Source organism: Harpia harpyja, chromosome 6, assembly GCF_026419915.1.
Source record: "Harpia harpyja isolate bHarHar1 chromosome 6, bHarHar1 primary haplotype, whole genome shotgun sequence".
In the NCBI taxonomy this organism is placed as follows: domain Eukaryota; kingdom Metazoa; phylum Chordata; class Aves; order Accipitriformes; family Accipitridae; genus Harpia; species Harpia harpyja.
The window spans coordinates 1,707,649-1,734,551 of record NC_068945.1 but is presented as its reverse complement, the minus strand read 5'-3'; the positions used below and the strand labels follow the sequence as shown (position 1 = coordinate 1,734,551).

The 26,903-nt window shown below is 41.9% G+C and overlaps 1 protein-coding gene across 7 annotated transcripts in view; it reads left to right on the top strand.

Annotated features, from left to right (window-relative positions):
* The window catches only part of SHISAL1 (shisa like 1), a 204,168-nt gene that overhangs the window by 98,549 nt on the left and 78,716 nt on the right, over positions 1 to 26,903 (top strand). For 5 of the 7 annotated variants that reach the window (XM_052789975.1, XM_052789973.1, XM_052789976.1 and 2 more), the window contains exon 1: positions 19,345 to 19,471. The exons of 1 other annotated variant lie outside the window; for it this stretch is intronic. The gene's annotated coding sequence lies outside the window, so the exon portion shown is untranslated. Of the gene's footprint in view, positions 1 to 19,344; positions 19,472 to 19,807; positions 19,964 to 26,903 lie in introns of those variants that run through there. One more of the 7 variants, XM_052789971.1, reaches the window with a different exon arrangement.

The following is a 26,903-nucleotide window of genomic DNA, read 5'->3' as shown; positions in this document are numbered from 1 at the left end:
ATAAACAAAAATAAAGGACAGATGCTTGGGATCCTCCATTTCCAGATAGTTTTCATATACAAAGAACATAATCAGGATAAACAGAACAAGTTTAATAGACAGAATAGAGCATGTATAATACCACTTAAAATCAACATTTTTGCACTCTACAGCCAGCAACATAGGTCCTGCTATAACATGTGGCTAATCATTCTTCATTTTCTAAGTACAGGAAGAAGGAGCCATAAGGATTTTATTTGCCATACTATTGTTATATCTGTTTCTATTGCAATTCTTTCGTGATTTAGTAATCGAGCTAATTTTGTACACAATAAAATGTTGTCATGATAACTTAATTTTGCATTTTCCTAGGAAAGAAAAAGCAGATGCATAAATGAGGTTTCTTGTAAGCAATCTAATGGAATGTGGTTCTTAAAAATGAGCACTTAACAGTTCTTACTTGTAATACACACAGAGTAGTAACAATACAGTTACTGTAACTTTCCTTTTGGAAGCATGCAAGAATTTACAATATTGCTTCTACCACAAGCAGCAGAACTCTAGAAGCCGTTATTATGAATTCTACTTCTCTTCTCAAGAATTTCATTAGATGAGCAAGAGCAGTTTTGAGTTCTGAGTTTTGGCAATGTCCACACAAAGAGTATGAGAGTTAAATGCTGTTTCTGAAGATTTTACTAATTCAGTTTCCATTTTATGAAGGGATGATTCATATATACTTTGTGCAGTGTTTTGATAGGTGGTTTATCCAAAAGGGATTTTTCTCAGTGATGCTTTCATGTTTCTTTTGTCTGGAATGTTCAAGTACTCTCATTTTGCAGATGAAAAGACACCTGTTCGAGTATCCTCAGATTTATACACTGAGGCTCATCTCTGTTTCTTCATTGCTATTGGCCATTTCTCTTGAGATTGTCACAAAGTACCAACGGGCACAGGTCTTCATATAAATACTACTGGTCACGCTATGACAGTTATCTGAGAAGACCATGTTAGGGTCCACTCCAGTCTCTCCAAAAGAAACTTTTTTAATGTGTAGTAGTGACTTTTCATCCCAGAAGTAACCTGTCATGAAATGGAGCACAGCCTTAGTTTAACAGCAGACCCCAACACAGGATCAATAGATCTCAACCTTGACTGTTCATTGCCTAAGTTGATATACATCCACGCAATAATATAAAGAGGTACCTGAACTAGATACCTGTCTCTGTGCTACAAGCAGTGTAGTTTCCTTAGCCTGGTACTTCACTTGGGCACTTTATTGGTTCATTTGGGACAGCTGAGGCGTGTCTACATGGTGTTGCGTGTTACAGCTCCAACATGTCAACAGAAAAATCCTCTCCTAGAAAGCCATGAAAACAGAAGCAGTGCTGATTGCCCCAGAGCTGTTTGTGGACCGTCCTTCCCAGCAGTCAGTTCTCAGTCACGTACTGAGCATAAAGCTGGGACAGAAAGAGTGAACAGTCTTTTTATCCATTAAATCACAAAGGGAGCTTAGGGAGCAAGAAGTGTGTGGCCAGCTGTGAGTATGGCCAGGATGATGATATCCTGAACAATAATCAGAAGTGACTGGAACCATGGTGTTCTGTCTCATGCTGAAGACAGCAGTTCTGTCATTTTCCAGCTTTTCCACTGTTTCTCAGCAGCTTGGTATTCTCCAAAGGTCTTCTATTCCAGCACCGACCCGGCTTTACCCAGCTTTAGTTGGAAGGCCTGATGGTAGCTCAGCCATGGCCTGGGAGTAATGCCAGCTGCTCTTAGCACGCCTTGGAATTGTGTGTGAACACCGAGAGAAACACGTTCTTGTATAGCTCCCAGAAGGAAGACTCACAAGCAAAGGCTAATCATAAATCACAAAAATAGACCTGCAAAAGACTTCAGGTTGTCATTTAGTTTATCACCTTGCCCAAGGAAGAATCAACTGTATCTACCTCATTGAAAACAAATGGTGGTACAACCTGTTGGGAAACGTGGTTGCAAGCATACAGCCTGCCTTCCTATGTTCTGGAAACTTTCTTTGAAATCTCTTACCATTGTGAATACAGATTGAAACCCGAATATTATTGCAGCATGGTGAATTGAGCACCAATGAGCTGCTGGCTCTTCAAGCATTTTCCTTAAAACACTTTTTCTGTAATGGCAGACAAATGTGTGTTCAGGTCAGTGAGACGAAAATGGCAATTTCATTGTTAAGTAAATTTCATGTTTTGGAATGATCAAAATCAGGGGTTTTGATGGAAGCTGAACAGGACGTTGAAAACTCTTGCAGACCCTGGCTATTCTGAAGCTCCTATCTTGCCCACTTTCTTCTCTTCTTTAGAAACCTAAGTGCTCTGTTGCCATCACATAGCGAAACTTCCCATGGGAAAGTAACCAGTCTTTGGTAGAGTAATGGCAAGTGAAGGGTTTTTCCTGTCCATTTGCATAAGATGCTACTGCCCTTTAAATATTCAGTGAGTAATAAACTTTCCACAAAGCATTTAAAAAAAGGGGAAACAAAGTTGATCTGTGGTGTCAAATATTAACTAAACAGACCAGTCTCCTGCTTCTTCCTGGAAAAAGGCTCTTGCTGTACTGAAATGTCTCTTGCTGCAGATCTTGTTTTGCTAGTGAGGTGCAGTTGTTGCATAAAGTGTGAGATGCTACCTAACAGAACAGTATCTGCTTTCTTGAAACAGCTTTTCAACAGCTCTCTCTCTGTGACTCTATATCTGATATGGCTCAGCTCATTATCATTAACAATAATAAACCGAATAAAAGTTAGTTTGATTAAGAAAGAGCTAAACATGTTCTAATTTAAATTTATTTATATACAATCTGTGCTGCCAGCAACAATTTCAGATTTTTGGGGGGAGGAGGTGTCCTTGGATTCAGAAAACAAAGACCATTATCTTACCAGATTATTTTCTTGTTAATTAAAATGAAAGGTAAGAATTTAGCTAAATGTCCTTTCCTTCATTTTTTTCCTGATGATCTCTTATTTTTCCTTTTTCTCATAAATAGCTGGATTACTTTTAGCAAATAAATATTCTTAAAGACAACTATATCCATTTCTTTTGCATGCCAGTTAGAAGAAAAATAGCTTTCCTTCCTCTCATATTTCCATGTAATTTCTCTTTTTAAAGATAATTTTTTCTCCCTTTGTGTCTTTCTTCCTGAAATTTTATTGCAAATCAATACTTGAAATCTTCCAAAGAACATAACATTCTGAATAGGAAAAAAGAAGAGCTTGTTATCATAAACGTCCTCCAAAGAGATTTCTTTTTATGAGAATATAAACATAGAACCTTTCATCAGCATATTAAAACTCACATCCTCATATGCCTCTGAGCCTGTCATTATTTATAAAAACAATGAAGCCTTACATATGTCATGGCTATACACTCCTGATTTCATTTGCAATCATAAGCGCTTCAGGTACTGGAGGTGCCAGCAGTGCTTAAACTATGAGCTCTTTGAGAAAAGCGCTATTTTATTTGGTCTGTGCTTGTACAGTGCCTACCACAGCCTGATCTGGATCTGTGGCTTAGACTCAAAGACAATATGCCAATACATATAGCAAATTACACTGAGAAAACCACTCAGTTCACTTGAGACTGAAGACTCTCGCCTTACTCTGCATCAGCATCTGCGCAGTTAGCATCATGCTCATGGAGACAGAGGTGATCCTCGACCTAGCAGCTTCACCACATTTGGAGCTCAGCAAATGCTGAAATAACAAGCGTGGTTTGTCTTTTCTTTCCAGGATGGATTGTCTTGTAGTAAGGCACCACAGAGGAACTCAGGAGATGTTGGTTCAGTTTCTGATCTCTTCTACAGACTTCTTGCAAAACTTGAGAGAAATCATTCGCCCTGCCTTTGTCTCAGCACTAAACGTCTAAAAAGCAGATTTTGGCATTTTCTTCTTCTACTCTGATCTCTTTTAAGCACTTGTATTATGAATGACTCTAAACAGGGAGATTAGTTTTGTTTGCCCAGAGTCTAACCAATGGGAGTCCGGTATCAGTGGGGATGTTAGGCTGTACTGTAGTAGAAATTATGGAAACATTAGTGATTATTCATCAATCAGTTACATAATTCAAGGTTAGATATAGACTCGGTGCTTTACAAACAGATGAAAGTGAGACATACTTCTAACCAAAGAATGGTCTCAGAAAATTATGACATACAATATCTAGAGTGGAGTGACTCAGACTCATAGATTTTACTAATGATTTATTTATGAAAAATACATTTGTTCAACAGTCACAAGTCTTCACTGATTTGGCTGATAGTTTAAAAATGGAAAAAATACTGGAAATACAAATATGCTGCAATTAATTGTTTTCAAACAAGATTTTTCAATTTTTTCCTTCAAAATTATTTTAAAGTTGCCAACATTTAATTTAAAAAAAAGGATTAAAGAATGAAAGATAACACTTTTGTTCTGGTCAGCCAAAATATTCAGTAATTCCGAATTATTTCTTTTACAATCTGTGTTACTGAAAAAAAAAAAAAAAAAGTTGAGTTTAGCCCAGTAAAAATGTAAGGTAGCAGACACTCAGCTGGTCTGGCTTAAAACAGGCAGTTAGCAGTGAAGTTGGCATACGTTGTTGGTTGGACTATTTAGCTGGCTGGATGTTCTTGGATTTTTTTTTTATAAGCCAAACTATTAAGAGACTGCCTCTACATATTTCCAGAGCTTTACTGCCATGAATATAAGAGCAAATGTCAAGAACAGAGTCAACTTTCTCAAATGAACAACAGAGTGTCTCAAGATGTATAAGGAGCTCTGCTATTGTCCACGTTTACAATTCAATGGGTTTTTTTCAACATTTTTTTAATATCAAGGATAAATTGGATTTTCATTTAATATAGTGTCATGTTCCTTATAGAAGACAACATGGTAATAACATGATATTGCAGTTTATTTTCATATTCCTGTATTATTTAGTATTTATCTTTCCGAGTCACTAATTGTGTTTGACAATGCCTAGTGTATCAAGTAATACTGCTGTTCAATCAGAATTGAAAGGCTCGGTTCACTTCGACCAAATATCAACCTCCTTCTATTGCCAAACATAGCCCCATACATTTTAATGGGCTCATATTGATCATAAGGGCAGAAGACATTACTGAATGCTAGTCAGCAGAAATTACGGAAATGTTACGTAGGAGAAGACAGCATGGCCAGAAAGACAATTCTCCCAATACGTCTTTTTGGTGTCTGCCTTCCTGGGCAATCACAAAGGTTTCATTGGCTATGTCTTAATGTTCTACTCTGTGCTCTGACAATGATACACCGAAGATACTCTCTCAGCATAAATCATCCACTTTCTGCCAGAGACTGAGGTACTGTGCATGTACATCTTACATAAATGAAAGTGAATTAAGTCAGTTGTATTATTTTGTCTCTGTAAGTGAAAGGAAAGTTCAATTCATTCAGACTGAAGCATCACCAACCTAGCCTAACTTTTTCTTTCTTCTCTCTAACCGGTCTTACATGGAAGAATGAAAATGGAAAGTCATTTTAAATACTGCACGCTCACTTTGTGGTCTCAACAAAAACCGCATCTCTCCCTTCTTCCTTCATTGACTGCCACTGAGGTTTATGTTTGCCTGCCAATTCACAGAGCGTTTGTTCTTCCAGACTGTAGTAAGCTGACATTTTGGCAAAGCAGGTTTTTTCTTACAAAGGAAGGAATTGGACACCTTAGCAGCTTTTTGTCATAGATAGTCAAGGTGAGCTACAAACTTGAATTTATCATGAACAATATGTACATTCTTCAGAGGAAGAAAGGCCCAACACCAGCCATGGCTGGCTCTTAAATTCACATCTCAGTTTTCATTGTGATGCCAATTTAAGCTACTGCAAGAGCAAACAGAATGAGATCAGCAACAAGATTTGCCTGTAGATGAAGTACATGGTGTAAGTTCCTCCTAGAGATAAACCACCAAACTCACTGAACTATGAGTATGACTTACCAAAAATAATGATTTTGTGTAGCCTGTAGGTCTCCCTGCTGATTCTACATTAGTAATTTTATCTTTCCAAACTCAAATAGTATTTCAATTGGTGCTGCTCTGAAACAGCTTTATATGTGTACCTACCATAAAAAGGAAAGAATTAACCTTAAAAATACATTTCATAGTAAACGATAGAAGCTTCTTTCTGTCTGGTATTGCTGAAAAATGTAGTCAGGAGACTCATCTTGAAGGGAAAATAGAGACATCATTTAGGGGAGACAGAGAGGGGTAAAATCCCATTAATGACACAATTTAATACAGCAACCTCAAAATTAAAATATCTGTCATCATTTAGGCTGCAAATAACACTGAAAATATTGATTTAAGTTTATGAATGCAGTAAGACAGTAGGGGAATGGGGTATCCTACTGCTAAAATAACACTTGTCAGGTAATTGAAGACACTTGGAATTTTGTTTGGCTTCATGATCCATGCACTGTCATGTCATATTCCCTAAATACAGCCAGAGTTAATTATAAGTTGCAATGTGGCATGTGCTACGTGCATTGACTTTATGACAGTAGCATATTCTGTTCACTTTAATCCATAGCTCTTATTCTGTGCATCACTGTGACCAATTTCAAAGAACATTTAACAACTTCTTATTAAGTTTTCTGCTGTTTTACACTGTGGTTCAATGGTATTTAATATATAGGGCGGCCTATGTTGTAATGTAAAATGTTGTGCACTTTGAAAGCCAGTACACGAGCTGAGTTGACAGCAACATGAGTATTGCCTGTAGATTATAAACCTGGTGCTTGTGCTTTCTGTAGGGCAGTGTGTGATAGCTGTGAATGGGTGGAAACCCCCTTTCCATCACTGCAAATGATCCATGCAAAGCATTGATGACCTGGTATCTTAGGACCAGCATTTCTTACCTTCCTCCATTTCAACTGAGGCCCATGAGAAAAGTCAGAGCCCAGAATTTCTGAAAATCAGACTCTTCAAGCCCTATATCCTGAACCTGTTCAAACCAGTATTCTTATGGATTTCAGTGGAAGGAGCACAGTCCTTTGAATTTGAAATCAAAGTCCTTTCTCAAGGCACTGAGAGCAATGGATCTATGTTGTGTTATATCACTTGGACACATGGATCTAGACAAATTAAGGCCAAAAAAATCTGTATTCTTGACCCCTTCCCTTTTAGGTGATTGTTTACAGCTCATCCAGCATAAAGTACCTAAATTGACAATATTCTACCAACTTATTTAAGGGGGAAAATAAAGGTGGAACCTCTTTGTCAAAGGAGTAGAGGGAAAATACAGAGATGGAGAGAAATCAAGGGGCCGCCTCCTAATCTTACTTATGTTGATATATGTCATGAGTAACTTTGCTGAAACCAGAGAGACAAGGTGATAGTAACAAAGGGTGAAGGAGGGTCACAGGGCAGAGAAGGCTAGCTAGCTAGTTGGGGATCTTTGGATACCCTCAGTTTAATGGTATACTTCTGTATGAAATTGGCCTGTGACTTACATGGCTTCAGATACTTTCGCTGCCTGGCCATGTCACAGGTAATGCCACCATAATCACTGATCTTAAGAAAGTGAGAAAGGTCCTAAGTTTATGCCAGCTTTATGCATCTACAACTGACTTCCATGAAAGATAAGCCAGACTCTATGGACAAACACAAATCACTAGCCTACTGCTGTATTACCTTAACAACTGTTTCTGCTACAGAAGTCCAATAAGTATATACAGGCTTCCAAAATAAATAATATCTACTGAGCAGCAAATATAAGTTGTTTTGAAATGCTGGTCATAAAGCTGAGCAGAAAGCTAAGACTGTTAGGTCTTATTTCTGTGACATGGTGTTTCATTACTCTCAGGGGACCTTTTTTTTTTTTTTTTTTTTTGCAGCTGCACAGCCACACAGGCTTCTGCAAATTCAGCTCAAGGGAGTGAAAATCCATATTGGCCTTGTTCCTTTTCAGAAAAGGTTGACAGTGTCCACACTAATGGGAAAATGCTTCACATTCTCCCTGGAAGAAGCTTGGGAGAAGTGTTTGTCCCATGGGGGACTGACTTACCCATTTTGCTTTTATCAGGCCTGTGTGAATTTGCTCTGCTGCATGTTAGGGAAGTTTGGGGTTCTTTTGATTCCTCTTGTGCTGTTTCCATGAGCAGCTAGCATACTGGAGAAAATATATTGCATTCTGGGGTTCAAGGATTTGGATGGCACCATCGTGGTGTTTGTAGACATGTAGACATGTTTTATATTTTTGGTTCAGACACTCTTTCATGTTCCTTTTGGAGTATAATGGACCACAGCAAGCAAGCTCCTCATTTTGAGTTAGGTAAGCTTCGAGAGGGGGAAGCAGCTGGAAAAGTAGGGGAGGATGCAATTTCATTATAGGATCTTCTTCTTGAATTCATTTAATCATTTAAATTGCATGGGTGTCAGACAAGGTGGTAGTGAGTGTCTAGTCAAGGGGAGCTTTCTCTGCGCATTGAAGTTCTCGCACAGTACTCAGACGTTTCTTTCAAAAACTGTGATTGAACAGTTTTCTGAGAAAGTACATTAAATGCACTACTGCTCCTCCCTTCTTCCTCACTTAGAGACACAGAGCTAGTTAAAAGCCGCCTGCTAGAAGACAGAAGAATAAAGCCTCATAGTAACTGAAAACATTAGGAAGATATAGATGCGTATATACATAAAATCCAGAGGAAGTGACTAATAAATATTTCTTACAGTATTTGCAATTCAAATGTTATATTGGTGTGTGAGTGCTAGAGAGAGACCTAAAATGAAAGTGACTGGAAAGTAACTATTTTTATTGCAAACAGAAAGAAATGTACAAGGTAATCAAACAGCATACACAATGAAAAGCAAATTAGATTTCTGAAACTCTTCCTGTTTTTAGTGACTCCCATGTGGCATTTGCAACACAAGCAAGCAAGCAAATCTGTTTATTTTATAAACAGCAGGCCAAATCCTTACAGCCTCCCCGTTCCCCTCATGCCACTCTAACACCCTAGGTGATGATAAGTTGATTTAACAGCTGCTTTCTCAGCCAGCCTGCAAAGGGATGTCATCTCCCTTCAGCTGCATCCAGTGTAGAGGGTGAGCCAGAGGAAAGAGGAGGTTTGGTCACAGACAGAATGTAATTTACTGGTTTGAGCTGGGCAAGGGGCAAAATCAGGCACAGCCAGCTGCGTGTGAAAGAGCATCATCTCTGGGCTGCTCTGTAATGTCCAGGGGGAGCTGAAATATGGTGTAGGTGAAGAGAACAGAGATCGAGTCCACCTGGCATGTTAAGACATAATTCTTTTCCTTTACAAAATATAAGATACTCTCACATTTTAATTGTAATACCCAATTACATGTCAGATAGGTTAGAAATATTGCCAGAAAGCAGGACTTTATACCTCAGTGGTGATATACCTGCAAATTGATCACCCCAGACAGATTGCCTGGGAGCCACTTTAAACTAATGGCTAGCATTTCTCACTATTCTTCAGCATTTCTGTTTTCTAAGTATTTTTGACATTGTAACATCAAGAAACTTGGCAGTGACTTGTGTAATCCGAGTGTCGTGTCCCCCTTCCCCGCCCCAGCCTCTCCCATCATTTCCCTGGGTGATCCTGAACAAGTTACTTCATTAGTTTTAATTGGATGCTGTCATGAGAAATGGCTTGTAGGGCTGGGCTGCAAGTCTGCAGTCATTCGATCCTTGTTCATGCAAATTCCTATTAATTCTAGTGGGAATTTTCTCTGTGTCAAGACTGCAAGATTTGCCACAACTGCAAGTGCTTAAAAGGCCGCAACAGTTGGATATTGTTTCTGGTCACGTGAAGGTTTATTAGAATCTGCTATTAATACTTACCTTCTTGTTTGCCACTTCAACAAATTCAAAAAGGCCCTTCCTCAGTCTTTACTGGCTGATTCCAATCGCAGCAGGTATTGTCAAGTGAGTCTGTATTTCTGTTAGCAGCTCTGCCTAGTGCTTTTGAACTCTGGGCAAGTCTTGGCCATGAAGAAAAAAGCACAAAATATCGTGTGATTTTTTTCCTGCCATTGTGCAGCAAAAATGAGCAGGTAGATACAGTTTCCCAGAAAATCTTATGTTCTTGTTCCCATCTCTAACTGGGATGTGAACAGCCCAAGAACAGAAGGCCAGGCTGGCTTCAGTTGCAGGAGAAATTCAGCCAAATGTGATTCTTCAGCAGAGGAGACCAGAGACAGTTTAAATAATTCTTACAAGGTTCTTAAGAATATTGCAAATAAATGGGATGTGGAAATACTAGATTAGAATGTGAGTGTGCCTGATTTACATAGCTTTGTAGAGCAAATATTGCTATTATAATTAAAGCAGTGACAGCTACTGATTAAACAATATCCTTTTAAATGCAGGAGTACTATAAAAATATAAGAAGAGTCAGAAAAAATTACAGGAACTGTGTAAAATAAAGACAAAAATTAAAACAAACATTATTATTATTGTGTTCCACCTGGATTCTCTGCAATTCCTCACATTCATTTCTGGTCCTCAGGAGGCTGGGACAAGCTCTTGACATGTGGGAAGGGTGAGGAGGATGTATTTGTGAACATTTACCTTCAAAACTGAGAAATAGCTCTGAAAATATTTGTGACTTCTTTTTATTTACTCAGTTGTAGATTTTTCTTTGCAAATGTCTTTGCCCCAAGAGAGTGTCCAGAATTCCATTACCAGTCACGCTGGTAGCATTCCCTGGCTGCTTTGAAAGGGCTTTAGTATGAGAGTCAACACAACAGGATTCAGAAACCCTGACACGTAAATGCCAACATGCATTTGGGTGAGAAGCAACCACAGTCACTGTCACCGTGGTTGGCATTAAAGACCTCCAGCCCTCTAATTCTGCACATACTTTATACAGGAGTCCTGAGATCCTTACAGTGAACTGGTTTCTGTTTCATCCCTTACAGTTCCCTGGGTGTTCTTTGTTGAGCTGCTTCTCTTCCTCCTTCTTTGATTCTCCCTCTATTTCTACATTTCATCCCTTTTCTTCTGCAAGCCCTTCTTACCTGCTTCTCTTTTGACACTCTGAAACACCTTCTCTTTCCAACCTCTGTTCTCCATGAACCTCCAAAACGGACATTTCTCTCTTTCCCTGAGCCTCTCCCCTACCACAGACTGCCCTGAAGTCCAGATTGCTCTCCCTGTTTGTGCACAGTGAGCAACTCAGCACAATGGACTTTACTTGGTGAGTTAGGCAACCTGAGTGTGACTCGATACTGACTGATATGCTTTCTGGCAAAATATAGTTTATGCTGCGAGAAGGAAAAAGAAACACTTCAGCCAAGATAAATCAAGATCTCCCCCAAAAGCAGCATGCAAAAGTCTTCTATTATTATGAAAATTATCGAAATGCAAGCTTAATATTATGACATCAAATGGCTAGTAATTACTACTTACAGTGATACTGTTTAATGCATTTCATCCCGAGAAAAAAATTTCACCAGTCGTTGCTCACAGAACACCATAGGTATGCAGCCATCATTTAGCAAAAGACAGCAAAACCACAACATCTTACTAGTTTTGTGTTGAACAGAAAAGGACCTTTGTTTTAGATGTCTCACTTATAATCCCTTCCTGCAGGAAGACACACGGAGCAGTATTTTATCTAGCTAGACAGAAGTGGACGAGTGTCAAACTATGCTTCCAGAAAGAGCAGTAATTTCTAATGTACTCAGGTCACCTCTACTTGCTTTCTCCCTGGGTTTGGCTACCAGCCCATCAGTCGAAACGATTTCTTCCATTTTCTGTCAGTGATCTGTGATGTCTTAATGTAGGTGTGCCACCCCCCAAAAAAATTTTTTTTCCTCAAAATAAACAGTGACCTAAGAATGCGTGGTTAAGTGACTGAAATACAAAGTAACCTATTTCTGCTCCTTTCACTAACAAAAAGGTGTCTGGTGTAAATAAGCAAGAAGGGAAGGAGCAGCATGAAGCAAGCAAATTTGTATTGAAGTTGCACTTCAAAGTGAAGATAACATTTTCTAATACATCTGTGACCCAGATCCTCAAGGATATGTAGGTGTTTGATGCTTAAATAATTTTAAGGATATGGGCACAGATGATTTAGAAGGACACCTAAATATCTGTCCTCCAAACTGCCTGTGGTTGGTGTGTCTGCTTTTGCAAAGGTTTGCAAAGGAGAAAATACAGAAGGGAGTATAATACAGTGTATAGCAGAGAAATGAAAATGCTATATGAGCTCATGAGAATTTCTGGCAGATACCCGGCCGGACCCTGGTGAAAGCAGTGGTGCAGTTTGGTACGCTGGCTCTTGACACATATTTCTGTGCATGGTTGCAGTAAGTGTAGAAGGGAGGATACAGAAGTACAGTGAGGGAGAAGCATGCCATCACAGGGAAGGTGACCATTCCGGTTTCCATTTCAGGCAGGAGAAGAATTTTACAGTGAAGTTTAAAATTTCCTTTTCCAGTCCATCAGTAAGAAATCCTCAACAGGAGGGTGGAATACTGTTCTGGAGGTAATCGCTTATTAGTACACAGGGGATTTTGATTATGAGCCATGCCCATTAATAGTAAAGGGACATTTACTGCATGCAAATCCTAGCCCAAGGATGGCAATCTAAAACCTGTGAGCATGGAATATTGTGCAAGAGAAACCTATTTACATGATGGTTTTATTGTTCATTTTCTCTGCGTGTCTGCTCTGCACAGACAGATTCCATGGAGATTGACTATAAAGGAAAACATAAGCAACTTTCCGAAGTATGCTTCAGTGTCTGGGTTCAGCTCACATTAAAAACCCTTTCACCCAGCTTTTGCAGCTCATTACCATACAGTAGAAAAATGCTTTTGCTGGCATGGCTCAATGTTGCACTGCATGTTTCTCATTCAAATACTTTCTCTTTTTTTTTTTCCTTTTTTTTTCTGTGAATACTAACTTCAGGGAATATTTCCAGTGAAGTGCTAAGACATAAACAATGTAAATCTTTATTATAGTATAAAGAGTAGGGAGATCCAACATCTTGGCCTCTTCCGCTGAGCAGTATGTTTTGACACTTTCAATGTTTTAGTTTCTCTCTGTAATAACAAGGATTAATGTGATGTGCCTACAAAGGGATTACGTGAATGAATCACACAGGAGATTAGGGGAAAATCTCATTTTGTGGACGCATCAAAATAAAACCTTTTCTGACTGAAAGAAAAGCAGCCTTCCTTTTCTCCCTAATTGGACTGGATCCTTAAATGTCCTACAGCTATAAGAGGACTGAAAGAGACCGATGAACCCAAAGCTAACCTATATTCCCAGCAAAATTCTAAACAATCTATCCTGCAAAGGTCACTTATGCCAGCTAAGAAATACGAAGATGAGTCAGTCCCATGTGTCTCTCACGTGTACCACCCTCCAAGCCCCATAAAGTGAGCACACATTGAGGGATTCAGCTGTAGAAGAGCTCCTGCTGGTTTATAGTAAGAAAAATACAACAATACAAATTCCCTCTCATTTGGAGAACCTTAAAATACTTTACAAACAATATGTCCCACAGCACATCTAGGAGACCAGATATTTTTGTGTTTATGTTATGGATAGCTAAACTAAAACGTGCCTCTACTTGTCAAGGGTACCCAGAGAATCAAATGCCTGTGTAAAAACCACCAATTCCCAAGAATCTTGTGCTGTAACTACAAGAAAACCCACCCTATTTGCTGTCCTCTCTGCTTTGGTTTAGTATTTCCCAGTAAAATATAGTCATCACACATCTGTGTAGCTCTTTCCATGTCAAGGATCTTGGACTCCTTTAAAAATTGTGAAAGATACAATTCAGCAATAACAATCCCACCCCTTAAGTGTAGCCATATTTGGAATGAAATGTAGCCACTGTTCAACAATCCAACTCTGTGTAATAATCTCTGACAGAAAGTGAACAGTGACAAAATTAAACTTGTGGAAAAACTGTTAGCTGATATGCATCGTACAATAATTTAAACCGTAAATTGTAGAGAATATAAAACCTGTCCCAGCATTTGCTCTCTTTTCTCTTTACACTCTTATTTGTTTTGCATAACTCTACTTACATTGCAATTGTTCTTCCACCACTTTTTTCTCTTACTAAGGATTCCACATCCAAGTCCAAATACTGCATCTAGCTGCATCTCTTTTTTCATAAATGGAGGGTTTGGCTGGACACTGTGGCCACAAAGACCTACTTGGATTTTGTAGAGCCAAATCCTCTTTCTTTCTTTCCACTTCCTCCCTCCTCTCTCCATCAACATGAAGTTATACAGCCCCATCCAACTCTGACTCTTTTGGAACTGGTAACTTCTTTGCCATGCGCAGAATGATTCAGAAGGGTGGGTTGTCTTTGAAAAAATGGTGCCCTTACAGAAAACTATAAAGATAGCTTTGCTTTCAGCGCCAGACAGGAACGCTGCTCCAGCTCTCCACCCTCTGCTTTACAAGTCCATTGTAACACAATCTAAAAGCACATATCTGTTAACCTTTTGGGAACAATGGAAATCGTACATTTTCTCCTAGGCAATCAGCAGAAAGTGAAAGAGGAAAAAGTATCTAAAAGATAGCGGGGGGAGAGAGAGAGGCTGAGGATGGCCTCGCTGAGCTATTGAGGGATAATCCACCCATTGCGTAATATTTCTATGACAAGTGTTAATGGGTTTTAAATGTCAGGTGTTGTAGCATAACACACCGTCTACACAAAGAAGTAACCAATATTTTTTATTTGCGTACATAAAAATAGTTACTCTCCTGTCTTTCCCTTCTGAACAGCATCTGGCTGGGGTGCATGTGAGTGGGAGAGAGGTGCTGCAATCTGACTTGCTTAGCAATCAAATGGAGGAGAGAGCACCCTGAACTCACAGCAGGCTGCTCTGTGGGAGGAGGAGTGAATGTCCTTCCCTCCTTGATAACAGCATTAATGCCAATCCCCCACATTTGTGTGTGTTCGGAGGTGGATTTATTGGTACAAGCCCTTACCAAGAGCTAGCATGGCAGGGGCTGTGTAATCTCCACTGTGTAATGTTGTGACCCATTCTGCTTCTCTAGATGTGGGCTTGAAAGTGAACATGTATATTTGTGTACATGTGCCTCTGTGTGTGTAAATCACACAGCTAGATGTCCTTGCACTACTATAATTAGCTGCTGTTTTACCTCTGTTATTTTCTTTTTGGAAACCCCAGCTAATTAAAACAATAACAAGATGTTTATGCTGTAGCTAGTCCTTTCCAAAGTCATGGCTCCAGCAATGTCTACAGAAGTATATGCCAGTGTTCTTGGTTCTCATCCACTTTTTAAATATCAGTTTCTTCTTGCAAATGAAACCTACATATATATATATATACACACACACATATATACAGCCTGGACAGCAACAGTAAGGCCTGTCCCTGAGTCATCTCCTTGACATTTAGTTCTGAAAACCATCTTTGGCCACATTTCAGGACCATGTGGTAGCCAGGGCCACGTCCAAACCACCTGAGTTTGGACTTCCCTGTTTGCAGTCAGCACTTTGATTGTTAATTCACTACAGATGTCAACACTTCTCATCTGGAAGGATCTAATGCCTTGGGTGTACCTTGTTAGCATGCAAGTCCCTTGCAAAAAAAACCATGCAAATTCCCCCGAGATGGTATTTAAAGATGAGTTATGAAAGATGACTGAAACAATACTTGAAAACACTCTCTTTTCCAAATACTGTGTGGAAACAGTGTGCATTTCATACCATAATAGTCCAATGAAAACTATTTAAAATACTAAGAAAGGTGAATTAGCCATTTCAAAAATGAATCTGATACTGACATGTGCTCTACTTCTGCGCTCATAATGCATTATTAAGATTTCCTGACATGGCCTAGGAAAAAAGCTGTGTGTATGTTAACAGTTACACAGAGGGTGAAAGCGTGTGGAATTCCAAGGATGGAACAATACAGCCTTGTTGGCTTTGGCAAAGTACAATCTTTAGTGATGAAAACCTGAGAAATTTGGGGTCAGTCCCACAAAGGCTTACACATATGCTTATCTTTATGCATAACTCATGCGTGCAAATCGTTACAGCATTTGGCCTCTGACACGGCTGCTTCAGCACAGAGTTCTGTACTGTAAAACCTAGGGTGTGATCTTGTCCTTACTGAAGTCAGTGGGACTTTCCGTGTGAGCAGTGTTATTTGTGTGAGCCAGCAGAGCTGGCCCATAAGTGGCTAAAATAGTAAATTAGCTACTCAGATGTTGTGAACCTTAAAGTAGTGTTTTCCTCTAACTTCAGAGGGAAAAAAGGAATCTTTGAATAGTGGCTCTATGCTATTTTTCATGATTATATTATTTACTGTGGTATCGTCCCAAGGCCCAAATGACATTCCCATTCAAGGCTTCTTTATACCACAATTACACAAGCAATCACTGCTTGGATTCTTACCATCTTTTGTGTTTTTATATAGAGCCTTAAATTTGAAACCTTGAAGTAGTATAGGCTTAATCAGGAACACTGCCATACTCGGCAAACCTGGTCCTAATACCAGTTCCAGCACTGGTTTAGGCAGGAGTGACAGATAAATCTCTCAGTTGTCTTCTATTCATTGTAACTCTCCATACTAAGATACGTACTTGAAGTTTACACTGTGATAGAGGTCATGAATTTAAACGGCTTTTATTATATGAGACAGGAGTGCTAGAGCAGGAGGACTTGTAGCTATTAAAAAAAAAAAAAAAAAGAAGTGTCTACTAACTACCTGAAATACAAGATTGGTTTTATTTTACATTTACTGCAAAAGAGCCATACAACATCACACAGATGATGATGAGGCTGTTGGGACAGAAGCATTTGGTTGCTGCATCTGGCATTAGCATGGGATGGCAGAATCACTGATCAGGATTTAATTTCCATTTCTCGTCCTAATTTGCATTTCCTATTACTGTTTGTTGCATTTCAGCCCTGTGGGTTTGGGATCTGACCAAACGCCAACTGAAAGCTCAAACCAGCTTTCCAGCAAAAACCAGTAAAAGTCCAGCATTTCTTTCTCGCCTCCAAAAAGAGTCGAACAAAAATAAACACCCTCCCTCCTGCTCTTTCCCCTCACACATATACCCACTCGAAAACGTCTGCTCCTCAGGAAATAGGCATGAGTAATACAGAATCATTTGTGGTTCATTTAAAGGAGGCTCCGGCCACAGCTTTTCCTTTGGTCACTCGCAACAATGAAATGGATGAGGGTGAGAGTGTGTCACTCTAAAAGAAACAGAAGCCCTGGAAAAAAGGAGTGGCTGAAGCCTGAGTACCTCACAAGAATGGCTTTGAATCTTTGTGTCCATGTGGGAAGAGCTTCCTTGATACCATCTGCTGAAAAAGAAAATAAAAAAAAAAAAGGAAAAATGGGGAATAGAACAGCTTATTGCCCTTGTCCTTTTGGGGGTTGGTGAAATGGAGGAATCAGCAATACTACAGAATTGTAAGAAAAAACCAAACAGATGAACTAGTGGTCCACCATTCCTGTGCTCTGTAATTATTTTGTGAAAAAAACAACTGCAGTGCACCTAGTCATAAGGAGTTTTATTTGGTGCCTGTAACAGAATTAGTCCCAATGGGACAATGTAGCCTAGTTTTACATGGCTGTGTAACGAGACATCCTGCTATGAGAAATTGGCACAAGCTGACAGGGGACCTTGATTTCCGTTTGAAATGGTTCAACTTACAGTTTTTAAACAACTGACTAAATTTGCTAATGTGAAGAAAGTCATAGTTTATATTCTTGCCTAATTTGAGTACACCTGCGATTGCTCCTTTCCATGTGCAACACCTGTGCAGAAAGTGCACTTCACCTGCTTGAATATTCAAAACGTAGCTTCACGCAAGACTGTAAATTAAAACATGTCGGGGGGAGAGACTAGGGTTAAGAAATGATGCTTTACTTCCTCCAGATCATAATTACAGGGAGGCACTTCAGAACATCCAGATTATGTTATCGAGTGGCCTAATTTAAACATAGCTCCATCCCCAAACAGTAAATAATGTACATGGTGGGCATGAGTCATCGCTCTTACAACAGCGTCTGTGGAGCTCCCTGCTTTGCGCAATTTACGCATTAAAATGTAAATGAAGAAAAGTTTTTATCATAATTTGAATTCATACGAGAGCGATCATTTATAGACATCGGCTGAGAGCAGTCTCCTTCTCTGAGGTCATGACCACCTGTTGGTCTACGGAGCCGTGGCGTGAGAGGAGGGAAGGAGAGAAGAGGAAGCTTTAGCCATTTTTAGACAAGTGAGCCCATAAATCGGCGTGCATCGTCCTCTCTCGCAGTTGCTTCAGTCTTTGTCCTAGAGGGGCAGGTTCTGCTGTTGTCACAGCAGCAGCAAGGGCACGCTGCGCGCCCAGATGCGCTTTTGATCGGCCCCAGGAGGCCTCACGCTGCGGTGCCCGTCTGTGCACGTGTGTGTCTGCCAGAGGCATGCCGCCAAAAAACCAGGCTTCGACCGCTCCAAAACGCGCTCTTACTTCAGCGCCTCAACTCCTGCTGAACGGCCGGCCCGCATCTCGCCTCGGCTGGTTTTGGCGGGATGCGGGGAACCCCATCTTGCCTCGGCCGGTTTATAGTGAGACATGGGGGACCCCGTCTCGCCTTGGCCGGTTTATAGCAAGATGCGGGGGACCCCATCTTGCCTTGGCCAGTTTATAGTAAGACGTGGGGAACCCCATCTCGCCTTGGCCGGTTTATAGTAAGATGCGGGGGACCCCGTCTCGCCTTGGCCGGTTTATAGTAAGACGTGGGACTGGGAGCCCTCAGGCTGTTCCTAAGCAGAGAGCTGGGGCTCGCCAGCAGCGGTACCAGGCGGGTGTTTGCGTCAGGCTGCTCCGGGGAGATGCGGTGCCAGCGCCTTCCCCCGTCCCCGCAGCTCCCTTCGCGCTTTGCCGCGGCGCGCCCCAGCGCCCACGGGGGCTGCTCGCCGCCACCTGGGCAAAAAAACACGCGCGGCCTTCGCCACGGCGGGCGGAGGGACGCGCAGGTGCGGAGCGGGGGCGCCTGGCGACTCTCTCCCGAGGCGTTTTCTTGAGGAATCCGAAGCGGACCGACCGACTTTTTTGCTGGGGCTCTCCGGGGCGGGCGAGCCGCAACCGGAGGACGCGGCGCCCGGGCTTTGATCCCTCCGATTAAACCGTCCCCGGAGAGGATTGCTTCTTAACAGGCTGCCGGACGCTCCCAGAGTAATTTAAAACCACCGAACCGCTATTACTAACGTAATGCTCTGAAAATTGAATGCGCGCTTAATCCCCGGCGCGCTCCTGCCGGGCGGGGGGCGGCGAGGAGAGGAGCGCGGAGCAGTGCCGGCAGCGGCCGAGCGGCGCGTCTCTCCTCGGCGAGCCCCGCAGGAGGAGAGGAGGAGGAGGAGGAGGAGGAGGAGGAGGAGGGAGGCATGGAGCGCGCACCCGCTAGGTTTCACCTCCACCGGTGATGCCGCGGCGGCCGCCAGCCCTGCCTCTACCCCCGGAGGACGGCGCCGGGCTTTCCTGCGGTGAGCGCCCACCTCCGGGCGGCTCTGCCCATCCCCGAGCCGGGGGTATCCCCAGCCCAGCCGCCCCCGCGGGCTAGGGAAAGGAGCGCCGGGTGGTCCGGGCAAGTTTTCGTGCGGGACAGCGGGGAGACGGGCGGCGCGCCCGCTCCTGCGCCTCGTCTGTCGGAGAGGGGACGTGAGTGGGAGTAGGGAGGCACCTGGAGAGCCGGCCCCAGGTGGAGGGAGAGCAGCTGGAGGGAGCGGAGGCGGGGGGAGGAAAGGAGAAGGTGGGGAAGCAGGCGGGGAGAGGAGAGGAGGGGACGGGGGAGCCGCAGAGCGGGGCGATTCGGAAGGAGGAGGAGGAGGCGGCGGCTCCTGAGCACCGGCGCCTCGAGGGTCCGCCGGGTCGTGGAGCGAAGCCCCGGCCCCGCCTCGGCGGCGAGTTCTCCGGCAGGGCTCCGGCGTGCAACTGTTGGGAAAAGTGGCTGTGCCCCGAGAGCGACTTAGCGCAAGGTTAGGGCTCGATTCCTACGGGGCTTGGGGCGGGGGGGGGGGGGGGGGGGTGTCGCGGATCGCCCTTCTCTCTTCGCTCCCTAAGACGCGACCTGCCGGCGCCGTGCCCCGGTTGCCGGCAGCGCTGCGGCGGCCTCGCCGGCCGGGAGCAGGGCAACGGCGCTGGCCCGGCCCGGCCCGGCCCGGCCCGGTCCGCGTTGGGCTTGAGCGGCCGCCGCCGCCTTTCCCCGGCGCAGCCCGGCGGCCGCTGCCGTTCGGGAAAGTTTGTGTGGCCGCCGGTGTGAGGGGGAGCCGGGGCCGCACGGCAGCAGCGCGGCTCGGGGAGCCGGTGGGGAGGGCGCAAGCCGCGGGCTGGCCGTCTCGTTTGTTTGCCGGTGATCTAGGCTGCTGGCAGTAGGTTTATTATGTGCGCGTTTGGGGTTTGAATCAATATTTATTTACAGGACTCGGGTATTAATCACTCGTGTCTTGGAAAAGCTCGTTAGTGGTGACTTGTTTCCATGACAACAGGACCCCTCCGAGTCTTCGGGGTTATCTGCCCGATTTCTTTTTCTTTTTTTTTTTTTTTTCCTTTTCATGAAGCGTATCGTGTTTTGTCACCGAGGAGAAAAACAAGCAAATAAAACCTGCGTGATCCTGTGGCCCCTATTCCGTGTTCCTCTAACGCTCGGTTATTTCCTCAGCCTTAATTAATGATACATGGATGGGACTAAGCAAGTGTGTGAGTTATACAAGATTTCTTAGTACTTGCTTTGCTGCCTTACCTCCCTTAGCTATAAAGCTGAGACTAAGATATGGTTTGACTTGTCTCTTGTTCAAAGTACTCCTTAGACATGGTAGTGCGGAGAAGCATGCAGTTTGTTATCTTTTTGTTTGTGTCTCCTTTAGTAGCACAGAACCCTTTGAGAGGCGTTGTATATACAGAGTTTCTGTAGTTTTATTGCTACAGGGGAGCTGGGAATCCCTAGTGACTTATTGTGTAACTTTGTCACCTTCTTGTGGTGTGACCTTGACAGGTCCCTTAAGTTCTTTATATCCCACCCTGTCTCAACAAAGGGAAATGTTGCCCACTTGTACCTGTGAAGTGCTCTGAGCTAATCAAGCAAAACGCTTCTTCTAAGATGGAGTACTGTTAAAACTGAATATATTGTTTTCTGTTATGAGGAGTAAACATATCTTATACATCCCTTTTCCCTAATAATACAGGTGAAAATCCCCCCTTTTAACTTCAGTCTTTATTTAACATAGCACAGTCCTGTTAGCTCTTCAAATGATGTGTACTGCTATCATCCAGCTGAATCGGTGATTCGAATCCCATTTATGCTAACTACCAGTCACTGTTTTCCTGGGTTAACTTCAGCAGAGGCAGGTAAAAAGGAGAGTCTTTAGCATCCTTAAATCTGTAGGGGTATCTACTGTGACAAAGAGTATGCATCCAGCGAGATAATACAATAGTAAAGCAAGAAAAGGCTGTAAAATTGAATTACAGTCTTGATCGCTCGCCTTAGCATTGCAACCTGAGAGGGACTCAAATACTTTTTTTGAGAAAGAGAGTGAGCAAGCACGCACTTTTAAATTAACTATATGTCAAGTTAAACATCTGAAACTGTTCCACCAATTTTCATCGTTTTCCAAGAAACATCTTAATATGTAGTGTTCTGTTGAGAAGAATTGGGAGTGTGGAAGAAATGTTTTAGAATATACAGTTCTAAACCAAAATACTGCCCGAGAGATGTTCAGGTATGACTGTTTTAGGTGACAGAAGTAGTAAGTTATAATAGTAGGGGAACTTCATTAAGAAGCGTACATTTTTCTTCATTCTCAAAATGCTCCTTTTAAGTGAATAAACTATTATAACTGTCTCATACTGTGAGAGAGTCTATCTCAGTTCTGCAAAGTGCTAAAACACATGCCTTATTCCAAATGCATTAGTGTTCTCTAGTATCAGTAGGCAAATCACGCTTCAAGCTTTTACTTAAATATTCTAAAGAATCAAGGCCTGTGACCTTGGCTTTTGTATTCTGGTTTTTTAGCAGCTTAGTAGCAAGACATCTGTCTGAAAATATTTCCTGGGAATTGAGGACCGCCTAACCATTACCAGCCCTTAGTTACCAGTGAAGTTACCAGTGGAGTAATTTTATGACAGTTCCATGAAGAGAAAGAAAGAAAAAGAAATGACATCTTAGCGTCTCGTCTCCTTTGGATGTCATTGACTTAAATTTCCATACTGAACTATTAAATTTTTCCTACTTAGTGCTACACAGTCAATACAGGTAGAGAGAAGGTGATGTAGGTTTTACTCTGTGCTTTACATCCTCTGCACAGCTCAGTCTTTTACTACTGGTGATAATAAGAGCAACAGATAACTCCAATTCTCAGACCCTAGTTGCCATGAGAGGAAAAAAAAAATTCTTCATTTTATTTTTTAAGACTGATAACAGGGCAGCAAGAAAGATAACTCATAAGAAGCCTGTATTACTTTTATAGTTAGTTTTCAGAACAATAATCACTTAAGATTGTAAGAAGACATCTGAGTATATGAGCTGTCACTGATAAAGGTGCTCTCTTTGAGGGAGTGGAAAAAAAGTACATAGATGCGAAGGCTTAATCTATAGGTATGGATGATGATATTGGTTTATATTGTATTTTGCTCAGTATTATACCAAAATAACTTGGATATAATGTGCACCAGTTTTCGTAAACAAAAATGCTTCTAACAGAGTTCATATTCAGGCTACGTATTACTCAAGCTGCATATTGCTTAAACTTTGCTGGCATGTGGAAATAATATTGTTTGTTTCTCTGGTGTTGGAAGTCCCTCATCTGGTTTGGTAAATAAGATACTGGACCAGTATTTAGTGGAGGTGGTTAAGCTCCTTCCTCTGTAACTGATCTACTCTGGACGAGTCACTTTAGCCCTCCGTTTCATCTTTTCCGTAGTCATCCTCGCCCTATGTATCATTCAGTCTTGCTTATTTGGAGTGTAGGATCTTCAGTGTAGAGTCTTGTTATGTGCATATATTGTGCCCAGGCAGATCTCTGTTGGAGCAGCAAAATGTTACTGCAGTACAATGACAAGAAATGATAGCCAACATTTTTCCTGTATCAGTCACCGTGGTCTTTGCATGATCACTCATTACTGTCTGAGAGGCTGTAAGATTGTTGTGGATCAATGTGAAGATGTAATGGAGGAATTGCTTCTAGTTAGTTCCTTAAAATTCCTTTTGCTAAATATATTTGAAGAAAACAGCTTTCAGAGAAAAAGTTCACAGCTCTTACCCTCTGAGGACTAGAGAGTAAATAATGGCTCATTCCTGCTTTTCCTGAACACCTATGTTTGCCGTCAGGTTGAATGTACTACTTTTCTGGATGTAAAAATAAGGCCGTCATGAATTTAAAATATGCATATTAGTGGCAAGGGGCTCATCAAGGGCAGAAACCAGCACTAAAGATCCAGAGTGGAATCTTGATTTTTTTTTTTTTTTTTTCCTTTTTACCTTTTCCAGTGTTTTTTAGGAGGGAGAAAGGCAGATGAGTTTCCAAGTGCACTTTTTGAGCTTATAAAACACACGGCTTCATTTGACAGGAGTGAGTAATGATGTTAGGAAGGTATGAGAGCTGTTTCTCTATTATTCCAGTTTGGAGCTTAATTATGTTCTTCATAAACTACTATAAAATGTTTATACTTCAAAATATGATGTACTTGGTTCAGCTATGGGGTTTTGTTTGGTCTTACTTTTCAAAATCACTATGCTAATCGATACTGATGCTTTCTGATAAACTAGGCCTTCAGATTGAGGCAGGATTATTTCCTATGAAAGGTTTACAGATGAAAAACTGATTTTTAAAGTTATCTCTCTCCTGTTATATGTGGTAGATTTACTTTTGTCTTTCATCAGAATTTAGCTGGCAAAATCAGGATAAAACAAAGAAATGTATTTTCTCATACCAGTGGAAGGTAAAGTAAAACTCTTCTGGTTTGGTCATCTTAAAGATGAGACTTCTTAAATACAAAGATGTAGAAAAGCTCCTTTCCAACTTTTCATTTACTTGCCATATTTTTAATGAACTGTGTACAATGATTTCAGAATGACTCAGGCTTTTAAGGCCCAAGTTTGAAACAACCCAAAGAAATCTGTTTTTTAAAAAAAGTTTTCTGGAGGGAAACCTCTCCCAGGTCTCTAAAATGCCTAATGTTGCACGGCTGCAAGTTCACATGCACAAACTCCCTAGTCACTTGGGAAGTTTAGGACCTGGGTGTGTTTTCTACTTACAAAAGATAGGTGAAAAGAGACATCAGCTCAAATTATTTCCAAATTCAAGTTACTTCCAAATCTTTTTATTGGTCAAACCAATAATGGATTTCAGTAGTTGTATAGCTCTGCCAATGATCAATTTGTACGTCACTGCAGTATAGACTATAGGAAGTCTGGAGAGCAAAGTAAATCTTCCTCCTCGCAGAGTCCCACTGAATACGGTGTGGCCTCTTGCATGAAGGAATAGAATGCAGGAAGGATTTTATAAGGATTTAAAAATTCAGGAAGAAATACGACACTCAGTGAAGACAGGCATTACAAAAGAGTTATCCAGATGCTGGTGAATTGGGTAGTAATAGTTAGTGGTGTTAATAGTCACCAGAAGTCCAGTGAGAGCAGAAGCCAAATTGCAGATGTTAGAGTACATCAAATCTGAGAGCGAGCAAACCAGACTGCCTTGCTGCTTCAGAAACACCAAACAAAAGGATTAGTTTCACAGGCTGTGAAGACAAAGACAGAGCTGTTTGCTGGCCTCAATAGATTCTGCAGTATGAAGTCTTCGTTATCTCTGTGCCTTTGCCTCGATTGTAAAGAGTTCATCCGCTGGTGATGGGAAATACCAGTGGTGAGATTCTGATTCAAAGAAGCCAACTAGTGTCTAGAGATAGAGGCAAAAAACACGTGGCAAAAGGTTTGTCTTTGCCATATCGTATCTTTGCTCAGGCATCTAGATAATATCCAGTAGACTTCAGAAGCCTCTGCTCTTGGGAGAATCCTTGCAAATCTAAGAACAGCATAGTGCAGCCTTTGGAACAGTTCAGATTTGAAGCACAGGAGGAAAAAAATATTTTTTTCTTTCTGATAACTGGAAAAATGTAGGCAAGTTTATCTGCTAGCAGTTCATAGGGCAGAGGATAGATTTCTGCTTTGATTGGTACCCCTGATGCGCTTATACTGCTCGCCAAAATGTAAAGAAGGAACATCCCACCCCCAAGAAATGAATACACAGCAGGAAAAACAGAGAGCATGTTCCCCACTTACAGCTCAGAACCCTCTGTCAATATATAATTCCTACAGAGAGGAGCCACTGAGTACTTAAGTGAGTTCAGGTGGCATCTCAGCTGTTAGATGCTGCTTCTGAACTGCCTTTTATCTTCAGCTGGCATAATACAGCATTGCTTTTATGGTAGGACTGGTGTGTCTAGGCTGTTGTACTTGCAGGAGATACGCTCCGAGCACAGTAGCTGACAGGACTGCCTGGCTGGCTGTGCGGGGTGGAAGCCAAGGTTGCAGATTTGTGATGTGCTCTGGGGATAAGACAGGGAGAGACCTCACCTCTGCATGTGCAGCAGCCCCGGCAGCAGCCTGCGTGCTTCTTTTGAGTCTCTTGGTTTGTAGGTTGACCTTTTCACACTAGTGAAGCTTAGCAGGTGCACCCAATTTTGTCACTTTATGCCAGGTCGTGTGATGTTGCAGAAGGGGAGTCTGTTCCTGCTGTATTTGGAGTCAAGGGCAGAATTCTCACTGATTTCCATAGGAACGAGATGTGTTCCTAAACATACTTCAGTAGCTAGAAAGAAACTTCCTAATAAAGAACCAGACTGTAACATTACACAAAACATCAAGCATTGTTCTAGGCTTCAAAGCTCTTAACAGTAACATGCTTGCAGACCAAGCTCCGCAAACAACAAATCTCAGGGCATTCCTGGCAGGACTGTGGAGGATTACCAGCTCTCATTCTGCCTGGAGAAACAATTGAGGCTTGATCATGTTACTGATAAAATCCTGTTTATTCTAATGGACACTATTCAGGCCCCTTAGATTATATCAGGAATGGAATTCTAGAAGCAGTGAAGTGTCACATAATAGCTGTAACACGAAGGATTCACTATGTCAAGCAGAAAAGGCAGTGGGATTTCAGTTTACCTGAAGAAGCAAAAGGCCCTTTCCCACATAGATGTGAAGGCTGTTGGAAGTTACTGAGGCAAACTTTGGACTGCAATTCTGCTGCTTTGACTTGTTATGCTTTAGTCAGACCAGTTCCTAACTAAAACTTTTGCTTTCCCCCCCCTTCCTTTAGGTATGAATTTTTTCTCCCTCCTTCCGCCCCTCATATTACCCTTACTGACATTCCTGTGTTTCACTTAAGAGGAACTTTTTCAGTTACAGGCATTTTCTTTAAGAGGGGTTGAAAAGTAGTACCTTCAGCCTGTTGCAGGTAGGGTGTTCCAAAACGTAGCTCGTAGATATCTGCAGTTCCTTGCTTGCTTTCCAGAATCGCTGTATTCCATTAATTTTGCCACTAGAAAGCCACTGTTCTGTCCAAATAAAGCTGCCAAGGTGCGAGAAAGTAGTGGGAAGTTAATCACTTGAGTCATATAGATTGTACATTCCCCATTTGTGTTGCATTCCCAAACATGAGAGCTCCAGGGCTGCTTTTTCACGCAGTTTTCAGCTTGTAGTCAGAATACCGTTTTCTCCGATTACCAGGTGAAGCATGGTTATCTCTCATTGTGGACTGGTTTGGTTTTGTGGTGAACATTTCGGAGATTCCATTTTTTTTCCCCTGTAGTGTCCTAACAGCATCAACATCCATTAAATTCTTCTTCACCTATTCCCCTGCCCAACAATTCTTACGCTTCTGGGGGGGGGAGCCCCCCCCGCCCAGCTTTGTCTTGTAAAGC